Source organism: Sorex araneus, chromosome 6, assembly GCF_027595985.1.
Source record: "Sorex araneus isolate mSorAra2 chromosome 6, mSorAra2.pri, whole genome shotgun sequence".
Lineage (NCBI taxonomy): Eukaryota > Metazoa > Chordata > Mammalia > Eulipotyphla > Soricidae > Sorex > Sorex araneus.
Window position 1 is genome coordinate 80,132,185 of NC_073307.1, and position 27,546 is coordinate 80,159,730.

Sequence of the window (27,546 nt, forward strand, 5' to 3'; positions counted from 1 at the left end):
CATCTCTTGCTATGTCCATACAAAATGATTAATATTATGAATACTTACATGTTAGTTGGACAAGGAGAGGAGAAACATACCCATGGGATTCCACTCTTGGGTGGGTGTCCTGCTGAAAGAGTATCTGTCCTAGAAGAAGCATCCCCTGAGGGAAAGAACTTTACCCCTATTGATTGTGACCACACCTATGTGTAAGCCCCAACCCCTCATTCTTGGGGATTTAACTAGGCTGTAAGAGTGGGCTGGGGGCCAGTCCCAGTGCCAGATCTGGAAAGCTAGATCAACATCCAGATCCAGAGAAGGAGAATGAAGTAGCATGGGGGAGGAAGAAGCAGGAGGAGAATCAGAGGAGAATGGAGGTGGGAATGGAATAAACTGCAACTGAGACCAACCAGCCTGGCTCCGTTCCTTCCTTCACCTGCCTCATCATCACCATCAACCTCCCCGGGGTGGGGGAAGAAGGGGGTGGGGGAAGAGGCGTGAGACTACCAAACTCGGGCAGCGGGAGAGATAGAGCACCGTTGCCCAGTGCCCAGTGCGGTGTACCCCCCTCTCCTCTTTTTTGTGTGTTTACACACTGTTCCAGCTGTTCACATGTTAAATATTTTTTCATGGGTGGGCCACACCTGGCAGTGCTCAGGGCTTACTCCTGGCTCTGAGCTCAGGGATCACTCCTGGTGGGCTTGGGAGGGGCACCAGGAATCGAATCAGGGTTGGACACTTGCAAGGCAAATACCCTGCCCACTGTACTATTGCTCCAGCCCCCATATCTTACATTTTTAACCGCTGGGGATTTCCTTTACTTTATGGAGAGCTTAACTATGTAAATAAAAAGAAGTCTGTAAAATTTTATATGGCATTTCTTAGTATTTCGGTGTATTTCCCCAAAGGAAATACTCTGACTTGAATTTTTAAGACCTCTTCCAGCTCCAGTGGACTGGCTATTGGGGGGGGAGGGTATGCGTATAAGTCAAAGTGAATATTTCCCTTTGGTGAATGGAACCTAAGAAAAGATTTAGGGTACACAAGTTCTGTGATGCAGTAGTCCACATGGTATGCAGGGGATGAGGATGAAAAGGTGGTTGTGACTTGATTTGAGGATCTTGAATGTCACGTGCCTGAATTAGGATGTGGTAGAGAGCAACATAACTTAACTTTTATATCAATTCCTTTTGGGGTGCCACTCCCAGCACATCTCATGGGGATGATTCTAGCAGTGCTTGGAGACCGTGTAGTGCTGGGGGACCAAACAGGGTCTCTTGAATGCAAAGTTTGCTCTTTGACTCATCTGTCAGGTTAACATTAATTCCTTTTCTTTCCAGAAATGAATCAGTTCGTTTCTGGGCCATACATGGCAGTGCCCAGTGGCAACTCCTGTTGGCACTGCTCAGGGAGCATTGGTACTGGGGATTGGACCAGGATCAGCTGCAGGCAAGGCAAGCAGATAATAACCCTGTACTATCTCTCTGGACTGGCGCGATAACACAGTGGGTAGGGTGTTTGCGTTGCACGTGGCTGACCTGTGTTCGATTCCTCCATCCCTCTTGGAGAGCCCAGCAAGCTACCGAGAGTATCCTGCCTACAGGCAGAGCCTGGCAAGTTTCCCGTGGTGTATTCGATATGCCAAAAATAGTAACAACAAGTCTCACAATGGAGACGTTACTGGTGCCCACGTGAGCAAATTAATGAACAACGGGACGATGACAGTGCTACTATCTCTCTGGTCCAACATAAACCGGGAGCAGATATTTGACCAGGCACAAGGTAGTTCTTTTTTATGCCTTTGATCTGACACAGGCAGTGATAATTTCTTCAGGCATTTGTCAAATACTTTCTGTGTCCCAGGAACTGGGATTGGAATAAGACTAAATTGCTGGAAGTGTGTAGATGGCTTCAAGACAGAGTAGCAGCCCTGGTGGTTATTGTCATGACTCGATCTTGAGTGTAAGTGGCAAGTGCCTAGCGGAGAAAGGCAGAAGAAAGCAGAGACCTGTCAAAGATGGAAGTAACAGAATAAGGGGCTGGAGCAGTAGCACAGCAGGTAGGGCGCTTGCCTTGCATGTGACTGACCCGGGTTCAATCCTCGGCACCTTGGAAGTCTCCTTGAGCCCACTCAGATGTGATTCCTGAGTGCAGAACCAGGAGGAAACCATGCATACCTCCAGGTGCACCTCACAAACCTCCAAAGAAGACACACACACACACACACACACAAATGCACACACATACACAAGAGAGAGCATAACTAAGACATAACTAAGTACTGAGTGTGAGCAGCGCAAGTACCCCAGAAATCCAGAAAAGGGTAGAAGAGGGAAAATGTAGAACAGGAACTGTGCCCGTGGTCAGGATGAGCATCTCTTTTCTCCACTCCACATTGTGCTGCAGTGTCCCCCTGACCTCTCCAGCAACAATAGTCAGACTCAGTTTCCCATTGAAAACCAGAAAGAGTTGCTAGCTGCAGGCTGTTTATGCTGGGGAAGAGTAACGAGAGGGGGTTTTGCGGGCAGGAAGGTATCCAGTGCTTGGGACTGACTGCTGACTGTGCTCAGGGTATCCTAAGATGTGCCACGTCCTGCTGGGGAAGAAGAGGCGCTGTTGACGGCCGAATTGGAATGACCCTCTGTTCCCCCTTCCTGCATGCATTTTCCCCGCCTCCATTAGTGCACTTATCAAAGTTGCCTGCACCAGGGTTATTTATGGCTGTGTCTCTCTCCCCTGCCCTCCCTTCCCAGATTGTAGTTTCCTATTTTTTTCCTCCCTCCCGCACTGTCTGGCTGGACTCCTTCAGCCAATTGCAGATTTCTAGAGTGCTGGCCCTGAATAGTTCCGCTGACACCCCCCGCCACTCCCCCTTGATGCCTCAGTGCAGGGATTTTTAACCTTGTATGGCTCACATGTCCTGATGAATCCGTGAAGAAACTGTGGGCCCTTTCTCCAGGAATTTGCCTGCTTCTATTCTGCATGCTATCTGGGGTGGGGGGAGGGCGGTCACAGCCCCCTTCACCCCTAACCATGGCTCCTTAGTGAAGAACTCTGCCCGGTCCTTCACACGTTCGTGGTATGTGGGAAGTTCTCGGATTGGGGCTATCCTCTGAACTCAATCTGTCTGTCCTCAAGGTAGGGCCAGATGCGAGATCTGAGAAGGAGCAGGGCTTGCTGCTGGGAGCTGCAGAAGAGTGGATCTGGAGAGCAGAAGCGTTCCCTCTTCCTCTTGTCCCTGGCCGAGCAGACCCGAGGGTTCTCCCCGGAGGGCGGTGCTCATCTTCTTTTGGACTCTGGGATGCTGCTGTTCATGTTAGTCCTGTGAGCCTTTCGGAACTCTGTCCATCCTTCCCATCTCATCTCTGCCCTGAGGCCAACCTCCGTCATTTCACTGCCAGTTGATGCTCCTTCCAAGGCTTTTGTTGGATTGAAATAATATGAAACTCACGCTTGATGTTATATTTTATGGTGGGCCCAGAGTTGCAGAGGATCAAACCCAGGGCCTCACACTTAAAAGGCATTTCCTCTACCACTGAGTCAAATCCCCGCCTGAACGGTTTTCTTTTTCTGTTGGCCTTTGGGCCACATCTGGTGGGGCCCAGGGGCTCCTTCTGGCACCGTGCTGGCGTCACAGTGTGTGGGGCCCGGGCTGTCCCGGGAGTCCAGCCCCTGCCTCCTGCTCCCGCAGCCCGCTCAGCCCCCGAGCCTTTCCCCAGCCGCACTCTGGACCTTCCGAGTTGCTGCTTCTTCTGGGTTGGTCTTGAATTCTCCAACCAGGTTGGACCAAAGACCAAAGTGACTTCATTGTATCTGCTCATTGACGTTTCTTTCACTTTGCTACACTAGGAGTGCTTGGAAGAGGTGGGTCATGGGGAAGGTGCAGCTTTCATTGTGTCCACATTCTCTCCGTATGCTCAACAGCCTTGGTTTCTGCTTTAACTTCTCCACCTTTTCTTCCTTCCCACTCATAGCCATAGTTTCTGCCTCAACTTCTCTGCCTTTTCTTCCTTCCTGAGTCAGAGCAACCAAGTCTTGACATCTGGCTGAGTTGAAGTTCTAGTTTCAAAGCTTAGAAAGTGCCCCTTCAGCATGAAGATCACTGAGTCTCAGTATGCCTGTGTCTGTAGAAGGGGAATGTTGATATTGTAGTTTGGTTGCCAAGTGGGATAATCCATATAAAGATTTAGCACAATGCTGAAACAATGTTTGTTTGTTTTTTTGCTACACCCAGCTGTGCTCAGGGTTTACTCCTGGCTCTGTGCTCAGGGATTACTCTTGGTGGGACCTGGGAGATCATATCAGTTGCTGGGAATCAAACCCAGGTCAGCTGCATGCAAGGCAAGCGCCCTATCTGCTGTACTGTCTTTCTGGCCCCTGGACAGTGTTTAATAAATGCTAGCTGGTGTTATGATCATGTCATCAGCTATTAACACCTCTTTGTTTCTTCTTTGATAGGATTTTAGGGACTATTTTTTAAAAATCTAGGGCAAAAATAGATCCCTTGTATTTCTTAATTCAGAGATGGAAAGTAGATGCATTGCTTATTTTAGGCCAAGGGCAGACATCTCCCGTAGAACATGAAATTCAGTGGGGTGTGTGTGTGGGTGTGGGTGTGCGCGCATATGCATGGTGCTGGGGACTGAGCCTTGGGCCTGAGACATGCAAGGTAAGCACTTGGCCTCTAAGCACATATGTAGGCCTGACATTCTTCACTGAGACCAGGTGCACTGTCAGAATCTTTTCCGATAGCAGCATACCAGGTAGCTACTGCAAATTGATTTGTTTCTTCTGGAAGCATCATGTTGCCCAAACTTCCGAGTTCCCCTGTGAAGAATGTAAAACCCTGGGAGCTGCGAGCAGCCTGCCGAGAGAACAGCGTGAAGCCGAGAGCTCCTGATGCTTGGGTTTGCCCACCCTTCTGCGCCGGCTCATTCTCCATTTTTTTTCCTTTCTGGGTCACACCCAGAGATGCTCAGCGGTTACTCCTGGCTCTGCACTCAGAAATTACTTGTGGTGGTGCTTGCTTGACCCATGGCCCTATCCACTGTACTATCATGCCGGCCCTCATTTTCCTTTTGTTTGCTGAAACTGCTTCTTATTAATATCTGAGTTCCAGGTGTTTTCTTTATCCATTTGTCTAAGCAACTGGATCATGTGCTAAGCACACTTATCATGTGCTTATCACCCACCTCAAGTTGTTTTTATTTATCTGGGGGGGATTTGTGTCCACATCTGGCAGTGCTTGTATCTCAGTACTTGAGGGTGACTCCTGGTGGTGCTTGGGGTGATTGCTTGGTACTGCGGATTGAACCAGTGTCAACTGCATGCAAGGCAAGCACCTTACCCACTATCCTATCCTCCCAGCCCCAAGTCTATTTGTCTTTTTTTGCCAGTGAACTGGCTAAAGTCATTTCCATCTAGGTAGTGGTGGATCATATTCCCAACTCAGCAGCTGTTGGGGGTGCTCTGTGGCTTTTCTGGAATTTCTCCAGGGATGGCCTGCATCGATATTGGCTGAGGAGAGTTGCCTGCAAAGAGACTCTTGAATTTAGTATTGCAAGGAGCAGACCAACACCTACCATTCCTCGTCCGATATCTCCCACTCCCCCTCACTCTCTCTCAGAACAGCCCATTCTACTAGAGAAGCCTCGCAGGGCTCTTCAGCGGTGGTTGCTGGCTTCAGTGACACATCAGTTCTCTCCCAATGCTAGAGGTTGGTTTGGCTTCTCTGAGTCCTCTCTGCAAGGCTCACAGATGGTTTGTCTCCACCTGGTTCCCTCTAGGTCTTGAGCATCTCTCTTTTTTGCTCCAGGGATCAAACTCAGGGCCCCACACAGATGGGGTCTGCTCTACTTGCTGGGTCATCTCTCTAAACAATGTGTCGAGAGCTTTAATAAAGAGAAAGCAAAAAGCCAAAGAAGTTGTGATTTAAAAATAAATTATAAATTTTTGTCTTGAGGTCACATCGAGTGGTTCTCAGGGCTTATTCCTGGCTCTGCACTCAGGGATCACTCCTGGCAGTGCTCAGGAGACCATTAAGGGGTGCTGGGGAGTGAACAGGGTGGGTCGTGTGCAATGCAAATATCTTATTCATTGTACTATTACTCCACCCCCCAGGATTTATTTTTTTCACCTCCTTGAGTTGAGGAAGGATGGGGTACAGAATAGATGAAATTGACTTTGAAATAATTAAATTTTGGGGGGGTCACATCCCGTGTTGTTTAGGACTTACTCTTGGCTCTGAATTGAGGGGTCACTCCTGGTAGATCTGGGTGCTGGGGGTCAAACCCAGTTGCCTACGTGCGAGACAAGCATCCTACCCATTGTACTATAGCTCCGGCCCCTAAGTTGACTGTTTTAAATCAGAAGGATCCTGGAACACATACATTTTGAAGCCCTTTGGTAGAAAAGTACGTATTTAAAAATACTTTTCCTCTTTGTAGAAAGATTAAATATTGATGAGGTTTGATGTTTTCATAATCTTAGCCCTCGTTAGCCTGTGGAAGTCCATTACTGGCAATTCTGTTTAGGGATAAAAGAGAAAATAGTTGACAAAGTGAAGAAAAATTGCAGATTTGTAGCACTCAGTGGGTTCAGAATGTGTTTGGGAGAGACAGAGAAGAGGTGAAAATAGATATGTTGTTTGCTCTGCTTCAGCTCAAATTTGCTCTGCTTCATGACAACTGGAAAAATACTTGCATAAGTACATGCTACGATAGTGAAGCTTTTACTGAATTATCCAGGAAATACCTCCTGTCTCGTGAGGAGACATTTATCAAAGCAAGAGTGGTTAAACTGAAAGTCAGTGTTTATCACATTGGGAAAAAGAAAACGAACATAAATCTTACCTAAGGTAATTTGTTGATAGAAAAATTAAGAGAAAAAAAGAAATATTAAGGAGTTGAGTGGTTAGAAATGGTATTTTTCAGGGAAGCATGATCAAATATTTTTAGGGTCGTTTATAAATCTAAGAGAGTGCTCTATCCTTTCAGCAAGTTAAACATATCTTGTACAGAACTTGGTTTGCCCAAAAGAGTTACATTTGGCCCACTTAGGAATGAGAAAGCTCTGAGAGGCAGAAGAACAAACCTAAAGTGATTTCTTTTAAATCCTCGGCAACGACCATTTTTCTGTATTTTTCAGGTCCTTTGTGTCTCTAGGTTTGCTTGGTTTGGGGGCCACATCTGGTTGTACTCAGGGGTTACTCCTGGTCCTGCACTCAAGGGTCAGTGCTGGCAAGCTCTGGGGACCATATGTGGGGATCAAACCCAGTCGGCATGTGCAAGAGATTGTACTCACTCACTGTGCAATCTCTATGGTCCCCTTTGTGTTTCTGAGAAGGACTGAAAACTTCTATGTGGTGACGGCTTACTCAGCGGGCAGCATTTCACAGACCTATCACGTGAGGAAAGATATAGAAGCCAGAGAAGAGTAGTACCTTATTCTCACTTGCAGCCTCCATCTTCCCAACCCCAAAGCCATACCAGCCACTGCAGGAACATTTTTTGGGGGATATGGGCCAGTTTTCCCAGCCCAGGAACTCACCTCTATTTCCATGGCAAATGGAGCAACAGGCGTGTGGCCATGTCACGTACATGATTGTGGGACTAACAGGCAGGACCGAGGCTCAGCCTGCCACCTCTTTTTGATGGAGGAGAAACCGAGGCAGAAGCTAGTTGGCTCAGACACACCTATTCAGCCTGTTCATATTCAGCCTCTGAGCTCTGGGTTAGGGATTGGAGGTACCTTTCCAAGCTCAGCAGGCCCCCAATTTAGGGGCCAGAGAGATAGTACAGTGGGTAGAGCACTTGCCTTGCATGTACCCAACCTGAGTTTAATCCCTGGCATTGCACATGATTCCCTCTACTGACCAGGAGTGATTCCTGAGCACAGAACCATGAGTAAGCCTTGAGCATCTGACTGCCTCCTCCCCCACCCCAAAAAAGTAAGGCTCTAGATCTAAAAAAGTGAGGCCTATCCTTGGGTCAGGAGAGCCAAGCCAGGAATCTAGTCATCCACTGAGGAAGGGGAATCTTTGGCTGCTTACAACTAGCAATTGTGAGAAGGCAGGCGTGGGGTGAGGTGGGGGGCTGGGTTAGGGAAATATACAGGGAGGGTTACACATCTAAGAAGTCTTTTATATTTTTTCTGTGGGAGGGGTCACACCTGGCAGTGCCTACAGCTTACTTCTGGCTCTGTGCTTGGGCGGGGGCGGGGGAGTTGGGGTTCATTTGTGATGCCAGGAATGAAACCCAGGTCGACCACGTGCAGGCTAGTGCCTTACCCACTGTACTATCTCTCCTGCCTGATGTCTACGGAGTCTTGATAGAATAAAGGAGAGTAACAGTGTCATGTGCTGATGAAAGGACCAAAATAATGAGAATCAAGAAGATACCAAGGTGTCGGTGGGGAACAGGGGACACACCTAGCAATGCTCAGGGGTTATTTGACTCTGTGCTCAGGGATCACTCCTGGCCGTACTTGGGGACCATATGGAATGCTGGGGATTAAACCCAGATTGACTGTGTGCAAGGCATGCACCATACCGCTATGCTATCTCTCTGGTCCCTAAGGTACTTTTTGATTTGTTTTTTTGTTTGGGAATCACACCTTGTGTTACAGAGGGGACCATGCGGTGCTGGGGGTTAAACCTGGGCCTCTCACAAGCAAGCTTGCGCTCCAGCCCCCTTCTCCCGGACTCTGATTTGGTATAGTTGACCACAGAGCAGTCACTGGTAAGTTGTCACCTCAGTTGAGCTTTGTCAGAGCAGGAGGAGGAGGAAGGTTGACAAGAAAGAGTATTTTGGCCTAGAAGAGAACTTGATAGTCTTGTCTTTGAAGTGCATGGTTGTGGGGAGGAGCCCTGGGCTGGGACCGCGGGTCCTGGGGTTCACTCTTGGTTCATTTTGTTGTCCTGTTCTGGGCCACACCTGGCGGTGCTCAATGCTCTTCTTGGTTTTGTGCTGAGGAGTGTCCCCTGGTGGTGCTTGGACGACCCCTATATGAGGCCGGGGATTTGAACCAGGGTTGGCAGGATGCAAGGCAAGCACCTTAACCCCTGTACTGTCTCTCTCACCCTTAGTGCAGATATTAACTGACTGTGACATTCAGCAAGTCAACCCTGACTATTGGTCTCTGTTTCCTTTTGGGGTGTTATGGTTGGGCCTCACCTGGCAGTGCTCAGGGTTTATTCCTGGTACTGCACTCAGGGATCACTTTTGGTGGTGCTTGTGGGACCAGCAGGTGCTAAGGATTCAACCTGAGTTGCCTGCATTCAAGGCATCTTACCACCTTTGCTTTCTCTCTAGCTCCTGAGTCTGCATTTTCTATTCTTCCTTTATTCCTTTCTCCTCCTCCTCCTCTCTCCCTCTCTCTCCCTCCCTCCATCCCTTCCCCCTTCCTTTGGTAACGCCGAGGCTTACTCCTCTGGAGTGCCAGGTCCCAGCCCCAGTTCAAGTTCTGTACACCCTGCCTGCTGTACTGTCTCTCCAGCTCTAGGTCTGGTTTTTTGTCTGTAGGTGGAGAAAGCTTGACTTCTTGGTTCCTGTGGTCCCTGCTGGCTTGACACTGTGAGAGTGAGTGATATTTGCTCCCCACACAGAGGATCCTGAGTGGGCAGAGGCTAGAGAAACACTGGAAGGACGAAACCCAGGACAGATGCTGGATTCCAGGCCTTCAGGCACAGAGGAGCTGGGCCCATTTGCCTGATCACTCTGGCAGCACTAGGAGATGGGCCCGGGGCCGATGCAGCCCTGTGACATCCTGGGTCCTCCCACCCCGTCCCCCACATCCAGCCCCCTCAGCTCCCCTGGGACTAGAAGGCTAGGCTCTGGGGCAGTGAAGTCGCAGGGGAGCCGGAGGTGTGTGTGCGTTAAGGTGGGATGAGCCCTGGGTAGCGGGTCCTTACAGAAAAGATCTCTGATAAATTTTTTTTTTCTTTTTGGGTCACACCCGGCGATGCATAGGGGTTACTCCTGGCTCTGCACTCAGGAATTGCTCCTGGAGGTGCTCAGGGGACCATATGGGATGCTGGGAATCGAACCCGGGTTGGCTGCGTGCAAGGCAAACGCCCTCCCCACTGTGCTATCGCTCCAGCCCCTGATAAATCTTTTTTTTCCCCTTTGGTTTTCCTTTTGGTTTGGGGGCCACGCTCAGCGATGCTCAGGGGTTACTCCTAACTGTGCTCATGTTACTCCTAACTCTGTGCTCACTCTTTGTGGTACGCAGGGGACGCGAAGGGATGCGGATGAGCCGTCCTGGGCCCGCTGTGCTGTGCTGTCTCCCCGGCCCTTCTGATAACTCCGACTGGAGAGTCAGTGGTTGGGGCCGGGGTCCTTCTGGCCTGGTGACTGTGGTCCTCCTTCCCAAAGCCCTGCCACTCCTCCAGTGCCGTCAGGGCTGCCCACCTCAGGACTCTGCCCCTTGCTTCCAGTCAGCCCACGAACCCTGCTGTGTGCCCAAGCAGGGGGTGGGGGCAGGGCTGTGTGCCCAGCCACTTTGGCCATTTATTCTGACCTCTCTGGCCGCAGCCTTGCTGAGGGGTCCGCAGCCTTGCTGAGGGGTCCGTGAGTCAGGGCCGGGGCTCTCCTGAGCTTCTCAGCAAGCGCAGAGTGTGGAGGCTCTGGCTCCTCTGCACGGCTCCGCGACTCGGGTCCCCCACGCCCGGGGGTTCTGGCTAGCAGTGAGGGTCCCTCCCGGTGCCCGTGTGCCGCGCTAGGAGCGGGACTGAGCGTGCCCGGCTGGCTGCCGGGAAGCCTGGCCCCTGAGCCCCGCGGGTTCCCGAGGCAGACAGGCTCCCAGTCATTACCTCACCGCAGGGCCGCGCCTGCCAGGAGCGGGGAGCTGCTGGGTGGGGAGCTGCAGCTAATTTTAGACCCGCAGGCTGGCGGCCGACAGCTGCGGCCCTTCCCTGCCCCAGCGCCGCTTCCCAGCCTGCTCCCGGGGACCGCGCCTGCTGGGGGTTTGGACAGGGGTTCCTCCTCTCCGAGACCGCGCTCTTGGAGCGGTCCTCTGGGCGGCCCTCTCTCCTTCTTGCACTGAGATACATCTTTTCTTCTTGACTTTGATTTTATTTTAATTAAAGAACTAAGATTGACAGCATTATTGATAGTTGAGTTTTAGGCATATAATATATTTCAGCATCGATTCCACCACCGCCCAGGGACTTTCTTTTTTTTTTTTTTTTTCTATTTTTGGGTCACACCCAGTGATGCTCAGGGGTTACTCCTGGCTCTACACTCAGGAATTACTCCTGGCGGAGCTTGGGGGACCATTTGGGATGACGGGGATTGAACCCAGGTTGGAAGACAAACACCTTCCCTGCTGTGCTATTGCTCCAGCCCCGTGGGGTTATTTCTGTGGCATTTCTTTCCAGGCGGTTTGAATGCAGGCCTGAAGGAACACAGGGCTGTGAGGCCTGGGTGCAGGGCCAGTGGGCCTCTGGAGGGAGGAGAAGCAGGTCTTTGCCAGCTGCCCTAGATTAACAGCGGAACCCTGAGCTGCAGTTTTCCTCTGCACACTGATCAGCCATGGTTCTGGAAATGTCATGAACAGTAACCACCTTTGAGAGATAAGACCACCTTCACGTCACTTTTATTACAGTATGTTTTTTTTATATATTGTTCAACTCTTGGACTGGAGTGATACCACAGCAGGTAGGGCGTTTGCCTTGCACTCAGCTGACCCGGGTTCGATTCCTCCGTATCTCTCAGAGAGTCCAGCAAGCTACCCAGAGTATCTCACCCGCACAGCAGAGCCTGGCAAGCTCCCCATGGCATATTCGATATGTCAAAAACAGTAGTAAGAAGTCTCACAATGGAGACATTACTGGTGCCCACTCGAGCAAAATTGATGAACAACGGGATGGCAGTGCAATGCTACAGTGCAGTGCAGTTCAACTCTTACCTGTTTATTTACTTACTTTTTGACTGGGGGCCAGTCACACCCAGTTGTGCTCAGGGCTTACTCCTGGTTCTGTGTTCAGGGATCACTCCAGGCAATGCCAGGGATTAAGCTGGTGTTGGCTGCATGCAAGGCAAAGTCTGAGCTCCTGTAGTCTCTCTCTGGCCCTGTCAATCTCTTAATTAGCTTGATTTATGAATGAAACCTTTGGGTGTGTACATGTACACTCAGACTGTACAGGTAGAGTGGTCCGTAGGCTTATGCATTTGTTTGGGAGTCTTGGAATGGGTCTCCAGAAAAAAAGGAAGAACAATTATGTAGACTAAATCCAGGTTCTCACTCAGCATCATGCTAACAATGTCATTTAGGGTTCCTACGTTTTTTCCTCCTGGCACACCTAGAAAATGACAGGAAAAGATAATTTTTGGTTCTCGATGTGGGGGTCACAGCCAGAGGTTCTTTTTATACCACTGGTATTTTTCTTGTGTACAGTATAATTCTCTCGTTGTTATTGATGTTTTTAAATTTGGGCGGGTAAAGGCTACCCAGTGATGATCAGGGCTTGCTCCTAGCTCCATGCTCAGAGATCATCCCTGGAGATGCTTGAAATTTATGTAACCATAATTTATGTAGCCCCTGGATACACTTTCAGGTGTTGAACTCAGATTGACTACTTGCTGTACTTTCTCTCTGGCCTTATGAATTCTTTTAAAAATATTGGGAGGACTGGGGGTGTGGCTCAGAATAAGAGCACATGCCTTGCATGTGTGAGACACACACATACACACACACAAAGGAAATCAAAGAAAAGAAGAAGTGGAGATTCAAAGGAATAGAACAGGCACTTAGAGCGCCTGACTTGCAAGTATATGGACATGAGTTTAACCCCCTGGTGTGACCACATGAACTGAGCATGACATGGGCAGTTTTTGTTTTGTTTTGTTTTGGTTTTTGGCCACACCCGAGAGTGCTCAAGGATTACTCCTGTCTCTGTGCTCAGGAATCACTCCTGGTCAGGCTCAGGGGAACATGTGCCAGATTTCCAACCCTGGACAACCACGTGCAGACAAATGCCCTGCTCACTGTACCAGTGCTCTGGTCCTCCCACAGACCGTTCTGTTGTCTCTGGTACCTGGCTCCACAAGTGACTTCTGGTCATGCCACAGCTGGGTGTGTGTAGCATCACAACTGAAAAAACTCAAAGGGCTGTCTGTCTTTGCATGTGGGGTTCCCAGCTTCAATCCTTGATACCACTTGGTCCCCTGAGCACAGATCTGGGAGTAACCCCTGAGCACCACTGGATGTGGCCCCAAAACAAACCAAAAGAGTAGGACCATCACCATCAGGAGTGTGTGCAACCCCTGGTTATAACAATAACAAACAACTACGTGGGCTTGAGAGACAGTGAGGGGGTGAGGCGTTTGCCTTGCATTTGACTGAGTCTGATTAGATGCCTGCCGCCAGATGGCATAGAGCATTACCAGGAGTGACCCTGAGCCCAGGCAGAGAATCCTGTGAGCATTGCCTAGTGTAGCTCAGAAAGCAAGACCGCCAACAATCACAACAAGGGGCCCAGGGCTGAGGTGGGGGTAGGGGTGGGGGGTGGGGACAGAGGGGGAGATAAGTAATATATAGGAAACTTAGACATACGGGAAAATAGCCTGGAGACGCTGAGGTAAGCAGGAGAAAAGACAAATCAGTTCTTCCTTTCTTTGTTTTGCTTTGGGGGTCATACCCTGAGATGCTCAGGGCTTTCTCCTGGCTCTGTACTCCGGGGTCACTCCTGACTGGCTCTGGAGAAAGTATGGGGTTCTAGGGATCAAACTCAGGTTAGCCGTGTGCAGGGCCAGTGCCCTGCCCAGAATACTATCTCTCCAGCTCCAAATCAGTTTTACATGACAGGGTGGCCAGTGTGGTGCTCTGACCCAGTGATGTTCTTTTTGGGCCTAAGAGTTTTCAGAAGCCAGTCAACTATACACTGTGTCACTGGGGTGGGCTGGGCTATGTGGTTCTGGGTGTTGAACTTGAGACCTCTCAAATGCCAGGCATATACTCCATCCCTTGAAACTCGCTCCCAGGTTCTCAAACTTCTAATACCCTTTTTTTCCCTTCTGGTGTTGGAGCTATACTCAGTGCTCAGGGATCACTCCCCATGATGCTCCAGGTACCACGCAGTGCTGAATTCAATTTGGTTCTCTTGCAGGCAAAGCATGTGCTCCAGCCATTGCCCATCTCCCCAGCCTGACTCCTGAATCCTAATCTGTAAAATGGAATGAATTTTTATTGCTCCTTCTTGTACAAATACAGCAGATATAAATAAAACACCATATCCTGGTGGTGAGTGCTGATATTAGTTGAGAAGTAGTTTTGGACTGTTTCAGACCTTATGCCTCTAGTCTCTCCTTCCCCTCATTAAGATCCCTGGATTCCTTTCTCCCAGGGCAGTCTGCTTCTTTGCTCTCAGCATTCCTCTGTTAACTAGGCTCTTTTCTTACCTTCCTCAATGATCTGGTTTCACCTTTGTCAGTGATAGTTGCTCAGAGCTGAGATGCAACGAGGCAGAAAGCTCAATGGGACTTGCTTCACCCCATTGTACCTGACAGCCTATATCAACACATGCCATTCCCAGGAGATATTTCTGGTGGTCACCCTTAACCAGGAAGGTGGAGGGGTGGAACCGACCCCTCTCCCCACCCTGATGAGGCCCCAAGTTGCTGCCCACAAACAGCTCCTGGCTGTGATCAACGGCCATGATCCCAGAGGCACACAGACCAATCTCAGAACCCAGTGGCTTTGGGCAGAAATGCATCTGGACTGTGCATTACACTATGGCGCCGTGCCACCCTGAGTGGGTAAGGGTGTTTGTCCCTTCCACCTTTTCTTCCCCGTGGCACAGTGGCCGGTACCTTTTCAGAGCCTATCAGACAGCAGGTATCAGACACACAGGGCCTCACTGGATGGGGGTGTGGAACCCGCCCCTCTCCCCACCCTGATGAGGCCGTTGCTGCCCGTGAATGGCTCCTGGCTCCTGAATGGCCATGATCCCAGAGGCACACAAACCAATCTCGGAACCTAGAAGCTTTTGGCAGAAATCCCTCCAGACTTATTACTAAAATATCAGAAATCCAAAATTGTGCAGTTGCTTTGGGGCCATGAGACATTATATGCTCTTCAGAATCAGCAATAGAAAACAAATTATCTAATGATGCCTTTTCAGCAGGTCTGATTGTTGGGTGAAATTCCAAATAATAATGCTGGGTCTTTTGTCAAAATATTGAATGTGATAAAAGTGGAGAGAGAGAGAAGAGGCCAGGCAGTCTGGTGAGCAACGCGGCCGGAGAAATGCTCCGGACCCGAATCCGGGCCAACAACACCAGGGATCCAGATGGAGGAGGTATAGCTGGCACACCTTCTCCGGATGGAGCCCTGGCGACACTGAGCAGCAACTAACACGGCTCCGGGTTGCAGGACTGGAACACATCCGAGCCGTGCGGCCGCATTAGCGGCCGCGAGACCTTTTCTAAAAACTGAAAACATACAATCTTTTAATGACAAACCAATTATCAAGTGCTTCCTTAGTAGGGCTGTCTTCCTTGGGGGGAAACTCCAACAACAATAGTGAGTTTTGTTTTGCAATATGGAATGTAATCAAGGTAGAGAGAAAATGAAGTGAAATTCATCAGTTTAACAGTTGGGGGGGCTGTGGCGGGGGGTATACTGGGGATTTTGGTGGTGGAATATGGGCACTGGTGAAGGGATGGTGTTTGAATATTGTATAACTGAGACATAAACCTGAAAACTTTGTAACTTTCCACATGGTGATATAATAAAAATTAAAAAAAAAAGAAAAAAAGAAAAACTGAAAAAAAAAGTGGAGAGAGAGTAAAGTGGAAACTATCTTGAGTTATCTTCCACATAGGCAGGGGGTGAGTTGGGATGGGGGTATACTGGGGTTCTCGGTGGTAGAGGGTGTGCACTGGTGAAAGGATGGGTGTTTGATCATTGTATGACTGAGATTCAAACTGAAAAGCTTTGTAACTATTCACACGGTGATGCAATAAAAAAAAATGAAAAAGAAGGTGGAGGCACTGAGCTTCTGGGTTTATCTCAGTGGCTACCAATCTTTCTGCACACTTGAACCCCCAAGGGAGCCTTCTGAACTCTCCAGGCCCACACTTTAACTCATGCCAATCAATTAGATTTGAGGGAAAGGGAGTCCAGGTATCATCTTTCCAGGCATTCCTAACTGGTAGCTAAGAGAGAGAAACTTGGGTCTACACTTTCTTCCCAGAGGAGATGAACCAAGAAATAAATGGAAAGACTAGAGTGATATAGGACAGCAGGTAAGGGCTTGCCTTGTACAAGGCCAACCCAGTTCAATCCCCTGCATCATGTATGGTTCCCCTAAGCCTTCCAGGAGTGATCCCCGAGTACAGAGCCAGGAGTAAGTCCTGGGCACAGCTGGTAAACCAAAATATTTTTTTAAAAATAAAGAGAACTGAAGAGAAAAAGTAAAAAGAGAATAGAGCCAATTTTGCACTTTGTATGCTTGATAGATTTTTGGAAACTGACTCTCAGGGAAACAGTATGTAATGAAATAAACATGTGTAACAGGTTTTCAAATAACATCATTTTATTTAACCTCCACTCAAGATTCTTTCCCCCTCATTTACATTGTAATGAAATGACATTGAACAAATGAAGGTTATTTGAGGACCTGCCATTCACAGTTGAGCAATGACGGCCTCGACCAGGATTAGGTCAGAAAGGATTGGAAACAGGAGAGCGAAGGAGACAATGAGGTGGAACAGAGAGGTGATAAAATGTGAAAAAGATGCTTTCCCAAAGATGCCTGCTCTATGAACTCAGGCCCAGCCAGTAAGCATTTTATCAGGTGGCGTATGTGAGCTGCAAGAAATAGAAGCGTGAATTCTTTCCAGTTGGTATCCCCAAAGCTCTGATGTGACAGATGTATGCATCAAACCCTGAATGTTTTCCCCCAACTACCAGAAACCCTCTCACCTCTGGATAAAGCTCATGACATGTTTTTAGGATCCAATGTGGGAGGGCTGGACTTGCATCTCTTCCTTGGCTTAGTCTCCACCCTGTCCTCTGAATCAGCATTCTGTCTGCTTTAAAGAAAACCCCAAATTTGAATTTGAGTGAATAACTAGATGAGGGTGTGCACTGCGAGCATAGCTGTGCATGCAAGTTCCTGGTAAGAGGGAGAGAAATTGAGCCAGAGAAGGATGGCTTTGTAATGGACCTGGGATTTGAACTGGACTTGAGTGCAGAGGATGTAGATGGAGAGAAGGGAGATGAAGGCAGGGAAGAAGCAGCCATCAGTTAGAATCTCTCTTGACTCTGAGCCGGATTCCGTGACCCTAGGCGTTGCTGTGGTGAGGTGGTGTTTACAGATCTTCTCTCCAGGAACAAGAGGGAAAAATGAAGGAATAAGTGAATAACCTTAGAATTGCGAGTTCCACAGTCTCAGGATAGTGGTTCTTCACTCTGACTGAGCCCTGGTTCATCCAGGAAACTCAGAAAGTAACCGAGCTGGAGGCTTTACAAGTGACTACACATAGCAACACTCATGGATGACTGTTCACTTGAAACCGATGCCTTTTACAGTAAATACACGTTACTTAAATATATTTAACTTTATTATTTTATTTTATTTTTGCTTTTTGGGTCACACCCGGCGATGCTCAGGGGTTACTCCTGGCTCATGCACTCAGGAATTACTCCTGGCGGTGCTTGGGGGAACCATATGGAATGCTGGGAATCGAACCCTGGTCAGCCGCATACAAGGTAAATGCCCTACCCACTGTGCTGTCGCTCCAGCCTCTAACTTTATTTTTTAATTAAAAGCAAAATTTTTTTGTTTCTCTGGGCCACATCCAGTAATACTCAGGTGTTACTCCTGACTCTGCTCTTAGGTATCACTCTTGGCAATGCTCACCATACTGGGGATCAAATCCAGGTCAGCTGCGTGCAAGGTAAGTGCCCTCCTCACTGTACTCTCCAGCTCCAGATAGATTTAACTTTAAAACAAAACTCCCCGGAGCAGAGATTTCCCTGGGAACCAGTACTGGGGTAGAAAACCCTAAACTAATTGACAAATTGCTGGTGGCTCAGCATGGACAAGCCTGAGAGTTAGTAACTTCAGCTGGGAGAACTAATGTGCTGCGATGTGATTATAGTCAACAACACTATTTTATAAACTTCAGAGTTGCTAAGAGACTAGATCTTAATTATTCCCACCACGGAAGAGAAATTGTAATTTTACGACGTGATGGAGGTGTTGTTAACACTACAATGGCAATCATATTGCCATGTAGAAGGAGGATTAAGGCTGTGCTTTGTACACTTTAAACTTAATGTTATATGTCAGTAAAGGAAACAAAATGATGGGGCTGGAGGGGTAGTGCAGTGATTGAGGTACTTGCCTTGCACAAGGCTGACCCAGGTTTGATCCCTGGCATCCCATTATGGTCTTCAGAGCCTGCCCAGAGTGATTTCTGAGTGCAGAGCCAGGAGTAAACTCTGAGCACATCTTGGTGTGCCGCCGCCCAAACAAACAAACAAACAAAAACAACAAAAAACAAGAACAATAAAGGGAAAGAAGCTTAGCAGGATTTGGAGGGAGAGCAGGAGATAGCACAGAGATCAAGCTGCTTGCCTTGCACATGGCTGGCCCTGGTTCACTCCAGGTTCCTCCTCCTATGGTCCCCTGATCCCTGCCAGAGGTGACCCCTGAGCACCACTGAGTGTGACCCAGACCTCTTCCCTCCAAATCTTAATTTGGGGCCAGTCCTGGCAGGCACCAACCCCAGGTTTGATTCTTGGCACCACGTGGTCCGCTGAGCTTCACTGGTGCAGCCCTGGAGGCCCCGGGGCACTGCTGGGTAGCCCAGGCACCCCCGGCACTGCAGGGCCCAAGGACTACTGCATCCTCAGGCATTTGCACTGAACCACTCATCTGGTTGCCCAAGCCACCAGCAGGACCCCCAAACCTCCTGAGCAGCACTCTGGAGGCCTTTCTCCACCCTGCCACCATCCTTACAGAAGCCTTAGCAAACTTGGGATAGAGCTAAGCTTCCTCAGAACCATAAATAGCATTTACAAAACCCAGGTAGGTAGCATTGTACTTGTGGTAGTAAGAATGTGTTGGGTTTTTAGTTTGGGATCACACCCCACAGTGTCCAGGGCTACTCCAGGCTCTGTACTGGGGAAACCATGTGGTGCCAGGAACTGAACCCGGGCCTCACATGGAAAGCATGTGTCCACTGAGCCATCTCCCCAGCCCAGTCAGAAGCTGTTTGTGCTAAGATCAGGACCAGGACAAGATATCTTTGTACACCATCCCTTTTCAACATTGTTCTAGAAGCCATAGCTAATGCAATAAAATAAGAACAGGAAATTTTATAAACTATATATAGGTTGGGAGGCCAGGGATGGACATTCCTGGTAGAGCACATGCTTTATATGTTTGAGCCCCTGCGTTTAATTCTTTAAAAAATAAAAGTATACATATTAGGAAGGAAAAAAATACTTTGCTGTTGACATATTTATCGGTTGCAGAAAATGTGAAAGAATCAACCACAGAATGCCGGGAACTAATAAATAAAACCACTCTTTTTCCTATAATGGAGTAGCAGAATTTGAAATTCAAAGCATGTCTCTATTAATACATTCGCATCCTCAGAAGAAACACTTAGGTATCTAGCAAAATTCTGTACAGACAGCCTTCTGGGCAGTCGTCGCGGGTTCCTGCTTCAGCAGTGTTTGGACCGAACCGGCGCTCGTCCCCGTCCCCCCACCTCGCCCCCGCTGCCCCCGCGGGCCGTTCGCGGCCCGTCCTGCACCACCGCCGCCAAGACCACCGCGACCCCTCGCGGGTGCCAGAGCTACCGCCAGGACTCGGAGGCCGCCATCAACCGCCAGATCAGCCTGCAGCTCTGCGCCTCCTACGTCCACCTGTCCGCGTCTTATTGCTTCGACCGACCGGGTGGCTTTGAGGAACTTTGCCAACTGCTTCCTCCACCAGTCTCACGAGGGGCGAGAATGTGCGGAGCGGCAGAACCCGCGCGGCGGCCGCATTTTCCTTCAGGGTATCAAGAAAGCAGGTCGGGACGACTGGGAGAAGGGACCGAACGCGATGGCGTGTGCATTGCACCTGGAGAAGAGCACGGATCAGTCACTGCTGGAGCTGCACAAACTGGCCACGACAGGAATGACCCCCACCTGTGTGACTTCCTGGAGACGCACTACCTGGATGAGCAGGTGAAGGCCATCAAAGAATTGGGTGACCACATAACCAACCTGCGCGCAGGATGGGGGCCCCGAGCCTGGCATGGTGGGGTATCTCTTTGACAGCACGCACTGGGTCACAGTGACAACGAGAGCTAAGCCTTAGCTAAGCTGGCTTCCCTGAGCTCCGGGCCAACCTGGCAGTACATGCATGTTGGGGTCACCCTGACCTTTCCTGTAAGCTCCAAAACATCTATTTCAGTCTTATGAGTTGTATGAGTCCTTCAAATAAAGTAATTTGGTACCACCCAAAAAAATTATGTACAAATCACATGGGGTCTGGAAGGACAGTACAGTGGGTAGGACATTGGCCTTGCACGTGTCTGACATGGGTTAGTTCCCTGTCGCCCTCTTAAGTCCCCTGACCTTTGTCAGGAATGATTCCCTAGCTCAGAGCCAGGGATAAGTCCTGAGCATCGCTCGTGTGGCACAAAAATAAAAACAAAATCTTCATGAAGAAAACTGCTCAGCTCAAATGGGTACATTAGAGAAAAACTGAATAACTGGAAAGATGCTTCATGTTCATGAACAGGGCCTGTCACTGTTGTCAAGCAGCTGGCTCTCCCCAGCTCCGGTGAAAATCTCAGCAAGTTATTTTGTGGATATTGACAAAGTTCATGTGAAGAGACTCAAGATCCGTAATTATCAATTCAGTATTGAAGGAAAAGAGCAAATCAGACTATTGATCCTCTCCTGCTTCAAGACTTACTGTAAAGCTAGAGCAATAATGGAGACCCTGTGATATTGACAAAAGAATAGACAAATCAATGAGTGAAACAAAACAGAGAGCCCAGAAACAGATTCACATAAATACAGATCTTTGACAGAGGTGCAGAAGCAATATAAATACAGATCTTTGACAGAGGTACAGAAGCAACATAATGGAACAAAGATAGTTTTCAATAAATGGGCAAAAAATATGTATTTTTTTTTAGTCTAGACAGAGCCTTACACCCTTCATAAAAATCAACCCCAAATGTGACCCAGGCCTAAATGTACAATGCAAAACTAAAATACTGAGAAAAGGACAAGGGGAAAATCCCAGATGACCTTGTACATGGCATTGACTTTTTGTTTGTTTTGGGGCCACACCTGGCAGTGCTCAGGGCCTCTTCCTGGCCCTGTGCTCAAGAGTGACTGACCCCTGGCTGTGCTCAGGGAAGCATTAGTGTTGCCAGGGATTCCAAGAAGGATTGTAGCCACTGAAGCCACATACAAGGCAAGTGCCTTAGATCCCCTACTTCCCTTGGCAATACCTTTTTTTTTCCCTTTTGGTGAAGCAAGGTCATTTTTAATGAAACTTATTTAGAAAGGTGTGAGGGGAGAGAAAGAAGTACGTGTTCAAGAGACAACACAGGCTTCTCCAGCGTGGAAATAAGCAAAGAAACATAAAGACAAGTCAGTGAGGTCTGTGTTCAAAGGAGAGAGAAGAGCAAGCTTGTTTTTTACTTTATTTAGTTTTAGAGTTACGGTTTGAGGCTCCTGGTGTCCCTGGAGCAAGCAGAAGCCTTTGGGCTACACTAGCATGTGACAGGGACAAATGGAGACATTACTGGCGCCCGCTCGAGAAAATCAATGAGCAACGGGAAGGCAAGTGATACAAGTGATTTTTAGAGCTAACTTTTTAGTGCTAAGGGAATCCAGGTGTATATATATGCAGAGCATGTGCACTACCACTTAGGTACTTCCCCAGTCCCCTGTAATGAATTTTTAAAAAAATTTTTATTAGTGAATCACCATGAGGTACAGTTACAAACTTATGAACTTTCATGTTTGCATTTCGTTTACATCCCTCCACCAGTGCCCATTCTCCCTGTAATGAATTTTTAGCTACAACATCAAGGGCATAATTTATAAAAGAAGCAATTGATAAGCTGGACTCATTATAATAATAAACTGCTCTGCAGAAAAATCAACATCAAGAGAATGAGAAGACAAGCCCCAGACTGGGACGAAGTATTTGCAAAGTCCATATTTAATCTAGGAACATTAGCCAGACTATACCAAGGACTATTAAACTCAACAATAAAGAAACAGTTTTTAAATGGTCAAAATATTGAACAAATTCTTTATTAAAGAACCTCTATAGATAACAAGTGTGTTTAAACATCACATATATTGTGAGAACTGAATGTTAAAAACCACAGTGATACATCACTGCACACCTTTAAGAATGGCCAGAATTCAAAACACTGAGAAAACCAAATGCTGATGGAGATATGAAACAGCTGAAACTTTCACTGTTTGGGAAATGGAAGACCATCTCGGCAGCCTTTTACAAAACTAAGCACATGTCACCATAGGACCCAGATACTGTTCTCTTTGGTATTTCTCCAACCAGATGAAGTTATGTCCACATAAAAATTTGCAGACAGATATTTATAACTGCTTTATTATTAATTATCAAAACCTGGAAGGAACCAAGATGTCCTTCGTCGGGTGAGTGACTTGATAAACTGGTACAACCAAAAATATACTCAAAAGAAATGAATTATCAAGCTATGAAAGACATGGAAGGATGTATTTATTTGTTTGTTTTCAGGGTCCCGCTTGCACATCTTTTTGTAATCGTGGTGCTCAGCAGAGATTGCACCCCCTGAGTTGTAGTGCTTTCACACAGGTGGCTGTGGTGTGACCCCAAATCCCTGGCAATGTCAGGAAGTCACAGGCAGTAGAGCTTCCAGGATTACTTTGCACTCTTCGTGGCACCTAGGATTAAACTTGTGACCTTACACTTGCAAGGCAGGTGCTCTAAGATCCTGAGTTGGCCCCTGGGTCCCATTATTGATCTTTTGAATTTTATTAATCCGATGGTGAAAAGTAATATCTCATGGTTTTACTCTGTATTTTCTAGATCCTAGCTTCTTAAGCTGTGGACGTATCATGTAACATTAAAAGGTTTTTTCCTTTATGATTTACTGTCATAAGTGTTTGATTCACATATTTTCAAAAATACCTTGGGGCTGAAGTAACAGCACAGCGGGTAGGGCGTTTGCCTTGCACTCGGCCAACCCGGGTTCAAATCCCAGCATTCCATATGGTCCCCTGAGCACTGCCAGGAGTAATTCCTGAGTACAGAGCCAGGAGTAACCCCTGTGCATTGCCGGGTGTGACCCAAAAGGCAAAAACACAACAACAACAAAAGAAACCTTTATACCCAGGGTAACATAAAAATCCCAAGTGAAAAAAGGTTTTTTCCATGCGGCTGCTAGTGTGGCCACTTGACCTCATATCTCTTCATTCTCAGCAATGGAAAACAAATTATCAAATGCTTCCTTTTCAGCAGGTCCGACTTTAGGGGGAGAAACTCCAAACAATAATAGTGAGTTTTTTGTTGAAATATTGAATGTAATCAAAGTAAAGTGAAAGTAAAATGAAATTTATCAGTTACACAGGCGGGGTGGGGCACTGGGGGAGTGGGGGAATGGGGGGGAGGTATACTGTGATTCTTGGTGGTGGAATATGTGCACTGGTGAAGGGATGGCTGTTCGAGCATTGTATAACTGAGACTTAAACCTGAAAGCTTTGTAACTTTCCACATGGTGATTCAATTAAAAAAAATAAAAAAAAAGAAGTTAATGTTGGATCAAAATGTGGAAAATGCTAATAAAGAATTTACCCCCCCCCAAAAAAAAAGGTTTTTTGCTTTTTGTCTTTTGGGCCACATCTGGCTGTGCTCGGGTCTTACTCCTCCTGGCTCTGAGCTCAGGGACCACTGCTGATGGGGTTCAGGGGACCATGGAGGGGTGCCAGGGATTAAACCTGGGTCTTCCGCATACATGAAAAAAATTCAAGAAACCCTGCTCTAGATGGCCAGTAAAGTGGATGGTCTTTGTCATGGCCTTATTGGTCATTGCTGTATGTTTCATGTATTATTTAAGTTGTTTAGCTCATTTGAAAAGTGATTGTCTTCTTATGGACCTGTTAGACTTCTTTCTTATGTTCTGGATATATGTTTATGGCCTCACATATGCAGGCTTGCTCACATCTGAGCACCTCTCCAGCCCTTGGAGATGACTTATTGTCAGATGTTTTACTTGTATTTTTTCCAGTTTCAAATAATTTCTTTGTAAATTTAACTTAATTGAAAATTTGTATTTGCTCTACAACTGCTTGTATTCAGGGCTTACTCCTGGCTTTGCACTCAGGGGTGACTCCCGGCCAGGCTCAGGGAATCTTGTGAGATGCCAGGAATTGAACCCGAGCTGGACTCATGCAAGGCAAGTGCCCTATCTGTTGTTCTCTCTCCAGTCCTCAAAAATTGTTTTGTTTTGTTTTGGGGTCACACCTGGTGATGCACAGAGGTTACTCCTGGCTCTGCACTCAGGAATCACTCCTGGAAGTGCTCAGGGGACCATATGGGATGCCAGCAATTGAACCTGGGTTGGCTGTGAGCAAGGCAAGTGTACCTGCTGTACTACCTCTCCAGTTCTCAACTATTGTTTCTTACACTTTTCTTGGGCAGTTTTTCTTTATTTTGAAGATTCATCTAATTTCTTGTCTTTATGATTGGTGTCTTTTAGAGCCTATCTAACAAATCTTTGCTTGTTTCTGGGCTATTGAGGTACTGTATTGTAGAAATATTTTCTTCTAAAAGCTGTAGCTTTTGTGTTGATGTGGTCTTTGACCCATTTTGAATAAATTTTTGTGTCTAGTGTGAAGTATGGATCAGGGTTAATTTTTCCTGGTGATGGTGGGGACACACAAGAGTGCTCAGCTTACTCATGATGGTGCTCAGGGGAACTATATGAGGTACCGGGAATCAAACTGGGATCAGCTGTGTGCAAGGCCAGCGCCTTAACCCTTGCACCAGCTCCCCAAGTCAAGAATGCACTGTTGTAGCACTGTCATCCTATTATTCACCGATTTGCTCAAGTGGGCACCAGTAACGTCTCCATTGTGAGACTTGTTGTTACTGTTTTTGGCATATCGAATACACCACAGGTAGCTTGCCAGGCTCTGCCATGCAGGTGAGATACTCTCGGTAGCTTGCCGTGCTCTCCGAGAGGGACGAAGGAATTGAACCCAGGTCAGCTGCACGCAAGGCAAACGCCCTACCCACTGTGCTATCGCTCCAGTCCAGCCCCTATTCTACTCCTAAAAACTTTTCCATTTGATTCTGTAACCAAATCAAAGAGAAGGTCCCCTGCTAAGCGGGGATACTGCTACACACCAGCCTCAGCATACGTGCCTGAGTTTATTGTAAAGAGGTCAAAGGAAAGAGGTGGAGTTGCATCTGGACTTCTGAGGGCCCCCAGCAGCCCTGCCACGGATCTGGCCAATTCTTCCACATTAGGAAGTTCACCTTGCGCGCCATTTCCCTAGAATAGACCAAGAATATATACGGTTTTTGTCTTTTTTCCCCAATTTGTTTTGTTTGAGGCCACACCCAGTGGCGCTCCATGGCTACTCCTGGCACAGTGAGTGACAGGTGAGTGACAGGTAGGAGTGCCAGGAATGAACCTGGGCCTCTCGTGCTCAGGGCTTGTTCCGGACACTTAGCCTGTGCGGTGTTGGAGATCACTGTGAAGCACACTCTCAGCCAGCTGAGTGAGCTCTCTGTGGTTTGGGGCCACCCCCCGAGGTGCTCAGAGCTTCTCCTGGTGCAGTTACTCATCTGGAACTGCGAGATGCCTGCCGCATGCAGGGCAAGCACTACCACCCTTTGAGTTAGTTCCTTGGCTGGTTTGCAGGACAGGTGCTGGTCTGCAGGTGTTGTTAAGAGGTTGAGGAACGATGCCCTAAAACACGTATTGGAGAAATAGATGATGCTTTAATGAATTCATTGAAGGTGCCTGAGAGATAGTACAGCAGAGAGGGCATTTGCTTTGCAAAATGTCTGACCAGATTTGTTCCCTGGTACCCCGTATGGTACCAGGGAACTATGCTTGGAGTATCACATTTCACTCAAGTGAGAGAAGGAATCCAGAGTTCCGACCTCCGTCGACGATCAAGGATCAGGGACACTGCCTTGTTTGCCAAGGCATCAAAAATCAGATGGGCTGGACACGTAATGCGATTTGGAGATGACCACTGGACTAGAGCTGTTACCGACTGGATTCCACGGGAAGTCAAAAGAACGCGTGGCCGCCCACCTGCTAGATGGTCAGACTTCTTCGTCAAGACCCTGAATGAATGGTTTGAGGCTCTTCGTGTTCCTGGAGCGAGCAGACACTATTGGGCTACACTAGCACGTGACAGGGACAAATGGACACATTACTGGCACCCGCTCGAGCAAATCGATGAACAACGGGATAACAAGTGATACAAGTGATACCCCATATGGTCCCCTGAGTGCAGACCTAGGAGTAAGGTCTGAGCACCGCCAGCTGTGACCCCCCAAAACATAGAATAAAGGAAAAAAACCCAAACCAAAAACAAACAACAATGAACTCAGCCCCACCTCTAAAAACAGAATTTTGCAGTTAGTTCTCAACCTGAATTTAGGGCCGAGAGTCCTGGAGTCTCTTCTCCCTCTTCTCTCTTTCCCACTGTTCCTCCAGCGAAGCTTCAGATGTTGAGGCTGATACCCAAGTTTCACCTGTGCAGCTTGGAGAGCCCTAGAGGGCTAGTCTCTTGTCTCAGAGACACACGGATGCGACTGGAAATGAGTCATGACATGAGGGCTCAGTTGGAGGAAGAATCAAGCATCGGCCTCTTGCCACTAGCTCTGTTGATGGGCAGCCGGCATGGACGGCAGTGCTGGCATACACGGGTCTTCTAAGGGCCGTGAAGGGACCATAAACCAGGGACCTAAAATTTGGGGGTGAGGGCCCTATTCTTTGACAACAGTTATTAGTCAGAGCATTTTCATATTTCAGACTCAGATTACACTACTTTGGCAGGCAAATAGGAAAGCTCTGTCATAGTCTTCTTGGTCAGGAGTTAGGAAATCTGGCCTATGGAAGGAGATCCGGAATTTTCTTTCACTTTAGGCTCTGGCATACACAATGCTGGAAAAATTGTAATAATTAGCATCCATGGGACATTGTTCCTATGTGAAACGTGAAAATAAATACACTTACACATATCCTTGCAAAATAAGATTGTACCCTTGCAAAAATATATGCATGCAAACAATAGACACTTTGCATGCATATTTGATTTTAGTACCCAAAATCTCCTTGTGGACTGCATGTATATGCATAGGTGTGTGTGTGTGTGTGTGTGTGTGTGTGTGTGTGTGTCTCTGTGTGTGTGTGTGTATGTTTAACAGGGAAGTAAATAGAGGCTCAGACAGTGCTCGGTCTCTGAAGCAGAGGTAGGGTATGGAAACAGGCCTCTCTTACTACAAAATACATGTTCCTAGTTATTTCAATATACTTCTTTTCTAAAATGGTTTTGGTT

General features: G+C 47.8%; 1 protein-coding gene and 1 pseudogene across 1 annotated transcript in view; both read left to right on the forward strand.

Annotated features, from left to right (window-relative positions):
• Positions 1 to 27,546, forward strand: part of B4GALNT3 (beta-1,4-N-acetyl-galactosaminyltransferase 3) — a 131,660-nt gene that overhangs the window by 16,876 nt on the left and 87,238 nt on the right. The gene's annotated exons all lie outside the window — the stretch shown is intronic.
• Positions 14,715 to 20,305, forward strand: LOC129405588 (ferritin heavy chain-like; annotated as a pseudogene).